This window comes from Ursus americanus, chromosome 36, assembly GCF_024610735.1.
Source record: "Ursus americanus isolate L20-20 chromosome 36, mUrsAme1.1.p, whole genome shotgun sequence".
Lineage (NCBI taxonomy): Eukaryota > Metazoa > Chordata > Mammalia > Carnivora > Ursidae > Ursus > Ursus americanus.
In genome coordinates, this window is record NC_142162.1 from 17,896,678 (window position 1) to 17,909,023 (window position 12,346).

The following is a 12,346-nucleotide window of genomic DNA, read 5'->3' on the forward strand; positions in this document are numbered from 1 at the left end:
TCTCTCTCAAATGAATAAATAAATAAATTGAAAAAAGAAGTTACCGTCTTAATCATTTTTCAGTGTGTAGTTGAGTGGTGTTAAGTATATTTATATTGTGATAAAACACATCTCTGGAACTTTTTCATCTTGCCCATCTGAAACTTCATACTCAGTAAAAAAACACTTTCCTTTCCCCCCTTTCTCCAGCCCCTGGTAATCACAATTCTTCTTTCTGTTTCTATGAACTTGACTACTTTGATACCTCATATAAGAAGGATCATACAGTGTTTGTCTCTTGGTGACTGGCTTATTTCATTTAATGTCCTCAGGGTTCATCCACACAGTATGTGACAGATTTCCTTCCTTCTTGAGAAGCACTAATATTCCATTACGTGTACAGATCACATTTAATATATCCGTTCATCTCATGAACATGGCATGCAAATATTTCTTCCAGATTCTGCTTTCAATTCTTTTGGATATACACCCAGAAGTGGGATTGCTGGATCAGATGGTAGTTCTATTTTTAATTTCTTGAGGAACCTCTATACCATTTTCCATAGCAGTCAAAACATTGTACAATCCCACCAACAGAGCACAGGGGTTCCAATTTCTCCAAATCCTCGCCAACACTAAATGTTTTTATGTAAAACAAATGCACTATGGTGTTAAATCTTACATTTTGAATGAATTTTAAAGAGAAAACAGAAGACCTCAAGTAAATTTTGTTTTTGTGGTAGATCTCTGACAAAAGGAGTACTTTAGTGGAAGCATTTGGGAAACGCTGAATTAGAAAAGGAGTCCTTAGCGTGATGCAGTTGAGAAGAATTCATGCACGGACATGAAGATGAAGACCATCTTCTCAAATCAGCATGTTACAAAGTGTACAACTTGATTTTTTTTTTAAAAGATTTTATTTATTTGGGGGAGAGAGAGAAAGTTGAAGTGGGGGGAGGGAGAGGGAGAAGCAGACTCCCCGCTGAGCAGGGAGCCCGATGCAGGGGCTCGATCCCAGGAGTCCTGGGATCATGACCTGAGCTGCAGGAGATGCTTAAGGGACTGAGCCACCCAGGCACCCCTACAACTTGATCTTGAAACACTTAGTACCATAGGCATTTAGTAGGCGAGTGAAGACTTTCTGAAAGTGATACATTTTGAATGGGAGCTTGAAGGAGGATGGTAGATGTGAATTTGACAGCAAGAAGAATATGCATTAGTGTAAAGAAGAATGTGATCTCGTAATTAAATAATCATGGTACTTAATTTTGGGAGTTAATCAAGAGTACTCCCCCCCCCCCGCTCCCCCATATCTAGTGATAGCTATAAGTGGATATAGTAACTGAGTTTACTTAATGAGGATGGGTTCATTATTTTTATTGTGATTTTTCTCAAGATCTGACAGTAAGTCTTCAAATGCCATAATGATTTGGAAGACTACTTGATAAAAACACCATTTTGTTAGCTAGTCTCCTAGGACCAAGTGTTTTTGATGATGGTGAATTAGGGTAGACTGTTTCTTTGTTCTCTCTCTCTTTTTTTTTTAAAGATTTTATTTATTTATTTGACAGAGATAGAGACAGCCAGCGAGAGAGGAAACACAAGCAGGGGGAGTGGGAGAGGAAGAAGCAGGCTCATAGCAGAGGAGCCTGATGTGGGGCTCGATCCCATAACGCCGGGATCACGCCCTGAGCCGAAGGCAGACGCTTAACCGCTGTGCCACCCAGGAGCCCCTCTTTGTTCTTTTTTGACACGGCTAGAAGGAAGAAAGAACACTTACTGTCAAGAAAGCAAATGTTGAAAAACTGAAGGGTATAGACGGCTAACAAAGTTGTCTACTTTTTGCAAGTATTGCCCCATCTCGTGTGAATCTAAGTCAATCTTAATTTAAACGATGATTTATATTTTCAATAAGAATGCCAAAGAAAGTTTTGTGTTGTTGCTGTTGTTTTAATGGGTTTGGGTTTTCTTCTTTTGTACGGAGTATCTTAAGACTTGTCCATTTTCAGTTTTTAAATCTCCCCTCTGGTGATTTAAATTATTCTCACTTTGGCTGTATTTTAATTACCTTTTGTTTGAAAGTTTTGTTTTGTTTTGTTTTTTAATGTGAACTATGCAGTGATCAAAACTAAAACAACCAGACAGGAATGGATGTACGATACACTCTGGCAGGGTAATAGTGACTTATGTACTCGGACCACAGAGCTGGTGATGGTTTCTGTCTCACTCGACCATGTTCTTTTATTGGTAGGTTTCAGGTACCTGTGTCAGAGGGAAAGCCTCACAGTTCGTTTAATCTCGGACAGTTGGTTGTTGGAAAATCAATTTAGTATTTAGAACTTAGTAAATGACTCTCTGAGTGATATACAATATGGCAGAGGCAAGAATCAAAGCAAATAACAAAACTCGGTTTCGGTTCAGTAGTGTGTGAATTAACTACTGTGTTTAAGCAAGCACCTTCCAAAGTGGCTTCCCTGGAGCATGAGTTTTATAAAGTGTTAGTAGAAATTCCGTGAAGAAAGAGTTTTGTAGTTACTTGCGTTGAGAAACCCCAGAATAAACAATATAAATCAGATTTCTTTAGGGCTTGTCAGACCCTTTAATATTTATATACACAACTAATGAATCGTTTGTTGAACACTACATCAAAAGCTAATGGTGTACTATATGTTAGTTGAACATAATAAAAAAAAGACACTTCTAAAATCACACACAAAAAAACTTATTTGCATGTTTATTGTGAATTACTCAGGAATGAGGTACAACCGGCAGCATTTCTGAAACCTTTGTGGTATTCTTTTTTCTTAGAGCATCTTGCAGGGCTAATATTCTGTAGAACAAATTGTAGAAAGGATGTAAGGGCCATCTGGCTGTGACATCCGTCACCCCACTGATCGCCAGGGTTGATTGGCTGGTCTGGCTGGCTGGGTGGGTGTCCCTTCCCCCCTCACTGCTCCAGGTGCATTCCTCCAGGACCGAAGTTCACCCTTGGGACGCTGAGCACTGGGGATGAGCTGTCCTACCAATCACTGACTTGTAGCATTGTATTTGCAAGTCAGAACATAGGAACTGGAAGGTTGATGGGTAAGAGGAAAAAAAGATGAAGTTGTTTTGTTGAAATACTCAGTATTACTTGATTTTGAAGAGGTCATAAGTGCCTTAATGGTTTTTTGAGCTTGTTAAAAGGAAACCGAGATGCTGATTTGTATTGCCTGTTTAGTCCAGATTATTTCCAGTTCACTGTACCACATTTTCCCCATCTTAGAAAAGGGTTTATACATTGAATTTTAGACTTCCGGAACCTTTTTTAAAAGAAAAATTTTATTTTTCAGAGTGAGAGAGATCACAAGCAGGGGGAGAGGCAGGTAGAGGCAGGGTGAGAAGCAGGGTCTCCGCCCAGCAGGGAGCCTGATGCGGGGCTCCATCGCAGGGACCATGACCGAGCCAAAGACAGGCGCTTAAGCAACTGAGCCAGCCAGGAGCCTCTACAGCTTCCAGAACTTTTAACAATCATTTCATCCTATTTTTAAGGATGAGAAAGCTAAAGAATAGGGATATTATGTTATTCAGTGAATAGCTAGTTTATGACAGGATTTAGATTGGAATTCAGGTTCCCTGATTCCTAGTTTAAAATTCTTTACGATGCAGTCCAGACCTTTCCAGTGTGGCAGTGATCTGTCTCTTTCTCTCTCTGTAGTGTGGCTTTAGAGTTCACCTCTCTAGGGGGTCTTGTCTTTAGCTGAGTTTATTTAGTTGTACGTGTTACTCCATAGATGACAACTGATATTGATTTCTAGCCTGTGATCATGTCCCCTAAAATCATGGCATTTTAAACTCTGGCAATACATGAATTATAATTGATTATTAAAATTTGGCCAAATTTTGGTGACCACATTGTAAATCCAGTGATACTTTAGTGAAGAAGAGGGAAGCGTGGAAGACTGCTGGGAGGTTCGAGGGTTTAGGGACTGGCCAGTGCTGGTGTGGTTCCAAGAAGCAGCTGTATCTAGTCCTGTGGGTTTGGCGGGAGACGTGACGTTTGTGCTTAGACATCAGAGCTTTTTTTAAGTTATAACTTTATCACTTATTCTGCTTATGTAGTTTACACATTCTCAATTGTAAAAGACTGAACAGTATGGCACGTTTATTAATAAAGTGCTGCAAAGAGGTTCTGTATAAATATCTTGCAAGCACTTTTGATTTGTAGGAGTTCTTTGTAGCATTCTAGAACTAGATGTTAAATTTTTCTTTCTTCTTTTTTTTTAAAATATAAGCTCTATGCCCAATGTGGGGCTTGAGCTCACAGCCTTGAGATCAGAGTTGTATGTCCACTCACTGAGCCAGCCAGGCACCGCCAGAACTAGATGTTAATTTTTTGTTGGTTACATGTGTGAAAATATCTTCTCCCTTAAAATGACCTATTTAAAAAGCTTTTTTTTTTTTTTTTTTTTTTTTACTTTGTGCAATTTAATAAAATCAAGCAAAATGGATCGTAGGCTTGAAAGTAAGAGGTACAACTATAACACTTCTGGGTAAAAAACAGAGAAAATCTTTGAGATCCTGAATTGTTTTATGGATAGGACTCGAAATGAACAAACAGTAAAATAAAAAATCCGTCCTCATCTGTCTTAGTCTGGTCAGGCTGCTTGAACAAAGCAGGTGGGCGGCTTAGAACAACAGAACTTTGTTTCTCCCAGTCCTGGAGGCCGGCCAGCGTGCGCTCAGCCTGCTGGCGTGGTCCGCTCTGCCGAGGGCTGTCTCCGAGGCCACAGACCCTGACTCCTCACTGCATGTATCCTCCCGCGGCAGAAAGAGAAGTGGCTTGTATTTTACTTGGCTCCTGGTGTCTTCTGTGGAACACAACTTATAAATTTTATAGCAACCAAATCACCAGCCTTTCCTTTATTGTTTCTGGTATATTGCTTTAACAAATCCTTCTTTTCTCCCAAGATCTTATGAGTATGTTTACTTTCTTTTCTTTAAATTTCTTGATTTTCATGTTTAGTTATTTAATTCACTTTTTTTTTTTTTTTTTTTTACATTTTTATAAAGTAGATGTATGTATTAGTCAGTTCGGGCTACCATAACAGAATACCATAGACTGGTGGTTTTAACAACAAACTTAATTTCTCCTGGTTCTGGAGACTGGAAGTCCAAGATCAAGGTGCTGGCCGGCGTCGAAGGTTTCGGGTGAGCACTGTTTCCTTGGACTGCAGGCGGTCACCTTCTCTGTGTGTCCTCACATGGTGGGGGATGGGGGAGAGGATATGTGCCAGCTCTCTGGTGTCTCTTCTTATGGGGGTTCTAATCCCATCATGGGGACCCTACGACTTCATCTAAATCTAATTACCTCCCAAAGACCCCATCTCCACAAACTACCACATGGAGGGTTACCGCTTCAACATAGGAATTTTAGAAGGATACAATTCAGTCCATGGCAGCATTTTATTTTACTTTTTTTCTGTGTGGCTAACCAGTTGCCCCAGCATCATTGATTGAATTAGTTATCCTTTTCCCATGGATTTAATAATGACTTAAGGGTCTGTTTCTGGAGTCTTAATTTTTTTTTTTAAAACTGCATTATCTTTAATTGCACTAATACCACATTCTTAATTATTATAGTTACATCATAATAGTTATATATTAAATCTTAATATGTGAGAAAGCAAGACTCAATTTGTGTTCTTTAGAACTGTCCCGGCTGTTGCTGGCTGTTCTTCTACCGTGCGGATTTTAGGAGTAGTTTGTTGAATAACACACACGCTAGAAAATAACTCTAAACCCAAGGGTTTCATTTGGATCTGGATTAAGTTTGCAAATGATGTGGAGAGAACTGACTTCTTTATGACACTAAGTTTTCCTGTCCACGGTGATGGCACATGACTCCATTTATTCAGCTTTTTTATATTCTTGAATAAGATATCATAAGTTTTCTTCCACAAGAGGCTTGGACATATCTTCACGTATTCTTAACTGATTTACGGTTTTGTTGATATGGTGCATAGAACTTTTGGTCAATTACTTTTTCTAGCTGTCAGCGGAGCACTTTGGATTCAGGAACCTCGGTGAACTCGCATTAGTTCTTATAGTTTGCAGACACTTTTGCATTTTCCATGCGGTCAGCCATGCTGTCTTGTACTTCTTTTTCTAACACACTGGCTTTTGCACGATGTTGAATAGAGGCAGGGATGGAGGGCACCCTTGTTTGTTTTTTACTTTTGTGGGAATGATTCTAAAGCTTCTCCATTATGTATAATGTTTGCTGTAGATCTTTGATAACTTATTCATTTAAGAAAGTTCTATTCCTATTTTTTAAAATTGTGCAAGTGCTTCATTTTATGATTCTGTTTTTAGGGAATTAAATAGTTACTCTTTAACACATTTCTAGCTTGTAGCATTACAGAAGTATTACCAAGCTTGTAGTATCACAAAACTAACGTGGGAACACGTTGTTCACTGAGAGTAGCTTTTTTAAAAACGTGAAATACTAAAGGAGTCTCTTAGTCTTAAACATTTATGGTACGTTATAGAGAATTTGGGAAATACTCTAACACATTAAAGGAAGTAAAAATTAGTCATTAGTCCTATTCCCTCTATTTAAAAACTTTTCTTCTGTTCATATTTTATGAAGTACAGAAGGCATTCCTCTATCTCCTGCTTCCTGCTTGGTAACCACCAAACTGATTTGAATATGTTGTTCCTACTTTTTTTCTCAGCAGACAGAAAGTAAGTAGACCAATCATTTATATATGCACATATACAACCTTTAAAAAAAATCTCCAAGATGGATTCTGCTATATATTGCAGCTTTTCTAATGCAACAATATTTGATCTAAATCTTGCTAGATCTTATACTGAGACTGCGTACAGTGCCCTTATATGAGTTCTACCATAATGCAAACATTCCCCTGTGATGGAGGTTCTTTCCAGTCTTTGACTGTCATCGTATCAGTTGTGAACATGAGTACACACATCCTCACCTACTTGTGTGAGCATTTTTGTGTGACAAATTCCTAGGAAAGAACTGCTATACCCCAGGCTTTGTGTGTCTGAAAATTATTTTCATTATTATTATTTGTTTTTTAGAGAAAGAACATGAGAGTCGGCGGGGGTGCAGAGGGAGATGGGGAGAATCTTAAGTAGACTCAGTGCTGAGCGTGGAGCCCTATGTGGGGCTTGATCTCATGACCCTGAGATTTATGACTTGAGCCAAAATCAAGAGTTGGATGCTAAACCGACTGAGCCACCCAGGCGCCCCTCTCAAAAGTTATTTTATGGTAACTTATGACAGAGTGCTTTCTTCATGTTAAGTGTTTCAGAACTTTCAGTTTGTAAATTTGTGGTTCAAATAGGAGAAAATGTAGCCATCAAAATATAATAATCATGTCTGTACCTCATTACCATGGAATCATAGAACTTCAGTGGGTCACATCGCTTCTGAAAGTGGCCTTAGTGACCTCTGTTTCAGTTCCCTCTCTTCGTAGATGAATGAGTTGAAAATCAGAAGTACTTTCTGGTGGGGCGCCTGGGTGGCTCAGTCGGTTAAGTTTCTGCCTTCGGCTCAGGTCATGATCTCAGGGTCCTGGGGTCAAGTCCTGCGTCGGGCTCCCTGCTCCATGGCGGAGTCTGCTTCTCCCTCTCCTGCGTCTGTGATCTCTCTCATTTTCTCAAATAAATAAATAAAAATCTTAAAAAAAAATACTTTCTGGGATTTGAGATAAGCATGATTATTTACAAAGTAAATAATATTTGAGACCTATAATGTGCCAGGCCATGTACTATCTGCTTCACATACATGTTTGTATTTAATTCTTAACCCTATTAAGTAGGTATTCCCGTTTACCCTTTACAACTAAGGAAACAGGTTTAGGGTTTAGGTGGGTAACATGCAGACTCCCATAATCAGAGAGTGGCAGAGCTGAAACCTCGTCTTTCTGATACCACAGCCCGTGTCCTTTTCACGGAGTTACTTTCTTTCTGAGCTGTGTAACCAAGATGCTGGGTAAATACGTTACATTCAGATTGTTTCTGTAGTGTATTGATTTCACAATGCAAAGAGTTAAATATACCCATAATTTACCAGTTGGTCTTCCTCGTTTGTGTGGGTGTTAATATGCTGCTGGGAGTCTGCTTAACAAAGAGGTTGCAGGAAGGGAACCAGCTGATACTTGGTGTGGCTCTGAATGACTATCCAAGGTTATTTTGAGATCGATCAATCCAGAAAACAAAACCAAACGAACCTGGAGATCATGACTCCCCCTTGGCCCCTGCAAGTTCCTTTCCATTCCTTTGGTTTTCTAAAAGAATTGCTTGAAATATAGCTCCTGAAGATCTTTTTAATTTCACTAGGTGTTTTTGCTAAGTAATAGATTGAGCCTTAGCCATGAGAAAGGAGGGATTTCTTCAGTAATGAAAATTTCCTTTTCTTAAACCCATCTTTTATCATTATGAATTTGTCCTCTCTTTTCGCTGAGACTGATTTTTAAGTATAAACGTGTTTGATAACTGAGATCTAAGCTGGTTGATTTGTTTTAATAACTCGTGATCCAAGTCTTCATTGAAAGTGGAAATAGCTGATTAGCTGACTTGGTGGTGGCTGCTTTTTTTTTTTTTTTTTAGTATCGAATAGCATTTTGAATGAGACTTCACTGCTGTCTCTTTTGAATACTTTTAGAATGTTCTCTGGCATTGTGAGGAAATTTAAAGTTAAAAGTTAGATTTAAAGTTCTGTGACCGTAAGATGTGTGGGCTATATACATCTAAGGGGTTTGTACACTTTATTCCATGTTTTTTTTCTTTTTTAGAAAAGAGAAATCATCTCCTAAGTATCTTAGCAAGTTTGGATCTTTGAGTTTATTTTGGAGATGGAGCCACTTGGTTCCCCAAGAGTAAAGATTTCCCCTTTCTTAGATGCCTTAATTCTAAAAGATACAGTGTTTTGACTACTTAATTTAGGTGTAGTGAACTTTATTTCTTTTAGCTTTTAAGAAAGGACAGTTTCTTGTGGAGACCTTCATCCGCCAGTGTCCATGGACCCGGTAGTCCGGCTAGAAAGTGACTAGATCGCAGGCAACGTCTGCTCAGTGTCGATGACGAGAATGGGGTGAACCTGGGGGGGGGGGGGACAGTCATTTTAACAGATTGAACCTTACAGTTGAGAAGAAAGATTCATTCTTTTATTCTACATTTTAGACTTGCCAGGTTTACAGCCATTTGATAGAGCTATGGACAGGATGTTCCTGTGTGTCACGGTGACGGCCGGCTCCCTCTGTTGTGGCTCTCCATCTCATCGTGATTGTTAAGTATGGAAGGCTCTGTTATCGGCCACTACCCAGTTGTCATAGGAGGGCCTAAGGGGTCTCTGCATCTCCACACAAAGCTGGACAGATCTCTCGGGTCTAACCATGTTCTCGCAGAGCTTTCCAACCTTGTTGCTGCTTCAGAAAGACCGTTACACTCCAGCGGTGTGTGGAACAGAGACAAGGGCCCTCTTCGGAATATGTCCCCCTCCTCTCCTGAGACAGAGTGGTTGTGTTATACTGTGATTCAGAATAAGAAACGTATGTATTTGCTCTTTGTCCCCATTTCTGGTACAGCGCTCCTAAAAGCCTTTAAGTTAACGAAGTGCTAAGAACTATAAAAGTGTCTTTTATTATGTTACTAAGATAGATGACTTTTGGACCACACTTGAGGGTAGGGGCTGGTTGCCAGGAGAACGAACCATGTGATGAGAGGGTTGGGAGTGACCTCTGGGGACGGGAGAAGGCCTGGAGGTTGAATTGATTGCCAGTGGCCAATGATTTAATCAGTTGTGCCTATATAGGGAAGCCTTCATGAAAACTCAAAAGGACAGGGTTTGGAGAGCTTCCTTGTTGGGGAACATGTGGAGATTTGGGGAGAGAGGTGCGTTCAGAGAGCACCAAAGTTCTGTGCCCTTTCCATACCTCGCCCTACCCATCTCTTCTGACTTGCTGTTCCTGTATTACATGCTTTGTAATAAACCGGTAATGTAGAGAGGAAGATGGCTTGCTGCGTTCTGTGAGCTGTTCTAGCGAATTAATCTAACCTGAGTGGCGGGAGTGAGAGGGCGTCCTGGGACCTCAAATTTATAGCCAGTCAGCCAGAAGCACAGGTGACAACCTGGACTTGTGATTGACATCTGGAGTGGAGGACAGTCTTGTGGGACTGAGCCCTGAGCCTATGGAATCTGACGCCGTCTCTGGGTAGACAATGTCAGAGGTGAGCTGAACCGTAGGAAACCCAGCTGGTGTCAGAAAACTGCTTGGTGCTGTGAGAAAAAACCCCACACATTAAAACTGGATGTCAGAATAATAGGTTGGAACTTGCTTAGAGTAACCTTTGTGATTCTGGAGCTGCTGGGCTATGAGAAGGAACATGATTCTTCCACATTTTCCTTGGTCTCAAGCACTGATTACCCATGTTCCGTCTTGTAAAGGCAACGTGTGAGGCAGTGGCCTTCAAACTTTTTTTGAACAGGATCCAAGTAACAAATAGTTTATTTAGCTACCCTTCCCCACACACAGCAGAAATAAAACGTTCTTGAAATAAACCTTTTATTCACTATATGCAGTGCCTTTGATATATTTTATTATTTCATTTAAAAACAGATACCCATTAAATTGTTTTAACACACCAGTAATGTGTCAAGAGCTGCAGTTTAAAGATAATTCTGGATTAAGGAGACTATCATTTGTCTTCATAATTGTAGATTATTCCTTTGACAATTCAACTTCCTCATAGAATTAATCTTCTAGAAAGGTGTAAATTGTAATGTTCAGTGTGTGCCAAGTTGTCGGGGACCTGTGTTTGTCTTCTGTGCCCACACATTACCGTATGACTTCTAACATGTGTAGCCACTGGTAGAAATGGAGACTCCAAACTATTTTGTTGATTTGAAAATACAGGTAAAAGCTTGCCAGATTGGGTCTATCTTAATAAGTAGTGTGTATTACCGAAAGTTCTCAAAACTTGTTTTTATTCCTCAGATTTCTGCTCATTTGCATCTGTGGATGTAGCTTGTTTGTAACATTGAATGCTACTCTTAATGGTCTGCATCTTGACCCGGTAAGATGTGCTTAACCAACTGGGCGATTTTCTAGTTTTTACATGCTAGGACTATGTTTAAAATAATGTTATAGGATGCTGGAGAATACGTCTCACTGTTTTATCTCCCTGGAGAGCAATGCCATCTCCGAACCCATCCTATCCAGGTGAGTGTGAAGACTCTTTGGTTGGAGGGATTACTTTGTCTATGATGAGCTATTTTCTCTGTTGCAAATTAGCTGGACTTCTAAATGTGAGGGATCTTCTAACCAATTGGATTCTGTATTCTGCTTACTACATGGATTCCAGTGATCAAGTCCTCTCTCTCTCTTCTTTTTTAAAAAGATTTATTTATTTGAGAGAAAGGAAGAGAGGACAACCTGGGGGAGGGGAGGGGCAGAGGGCGGGGGAACGCAGCAGACTCCCCACTGAGCGCAGAGCCCAAGGCAGGGCTCCATCTCAGGACCCCTGAGACCACGACCTGAGCTGAAACCAAGAGTCTGCTGGTTAAGCAACTGAGCCCCCCAGGTGCCCTGATCCAGCTCTTTAAGAAAAGGGAGATGAAACTGAAAATGCTTGAAATGAAATATTTAGTTTGGCTATAACACTGTTTATTTTAATGAATTTAGTGAAAATATTCAGCATAGTTTATTTCTACAAATACATAAACGAATACATAATTTGATGGCTGTGTGCTGTGTGCTGACTGACATAACTGCAAAATTAACCCACACAGAAGATCCTATATATGGAATTAATATTTAAATTCCAAGAAGTTTTAGAAAGCTGCCTTTCTTTAAGTGAAGAGAGATAATGGTTTATGACTCAGACTGTAGATAAGGTACTCGTTGTTTATACCGTACCTGTCACTGGTAGTCACTCTGAGAGAAGAGCACCTATGGGAATTTGTAACTTCTTTTTATTCCTAAGGAGTCGGTGGTGTAGGCACGTAACCCACAGGATTTGCCTAGAGAAGAAAAGGCGGTGTTTAAAAATCATGAAACTGTGGTTCTCATGATTATCATGCAATCCGTCCTCAGTATTTCTTAAATTGTAACAGATCACTTTTCATTCAGAATTTCATATTTCATGTGATAACCTTCATTTTGGGTCCATAGTGACTATTCCTATAGCATGTTACAGTTAGCAAGAAAATATTTATAGGCTGTTTCATGTGAAAGGAAGAGGGAATATTTTGCTCATAGTCTTTGAGTAAAGCTTTATGGATTGCAATTTATGCATATTTTATTCATGCTAACATTATTTTGTAGAAAGTCTCTTTATGTCTTAGGACCCGACTTTT

The 12,346-nt window shown here is 39.7% G+C and overlaps 1 protein-coding gene across 1 annotated transcript in view; it reads left to right on the plus strand.

The window, feature by feature from the left end:
* Window positions 1-12,346, plus strand: part of AVEN (apoptosis and caspase activation inhibitor) — a 168,801-nt gene that overhangs the window by 88,640 nt on the left and 67,815 nt on the right. The gene's annotated exons all lie outside the window — the stretch shown is intronic.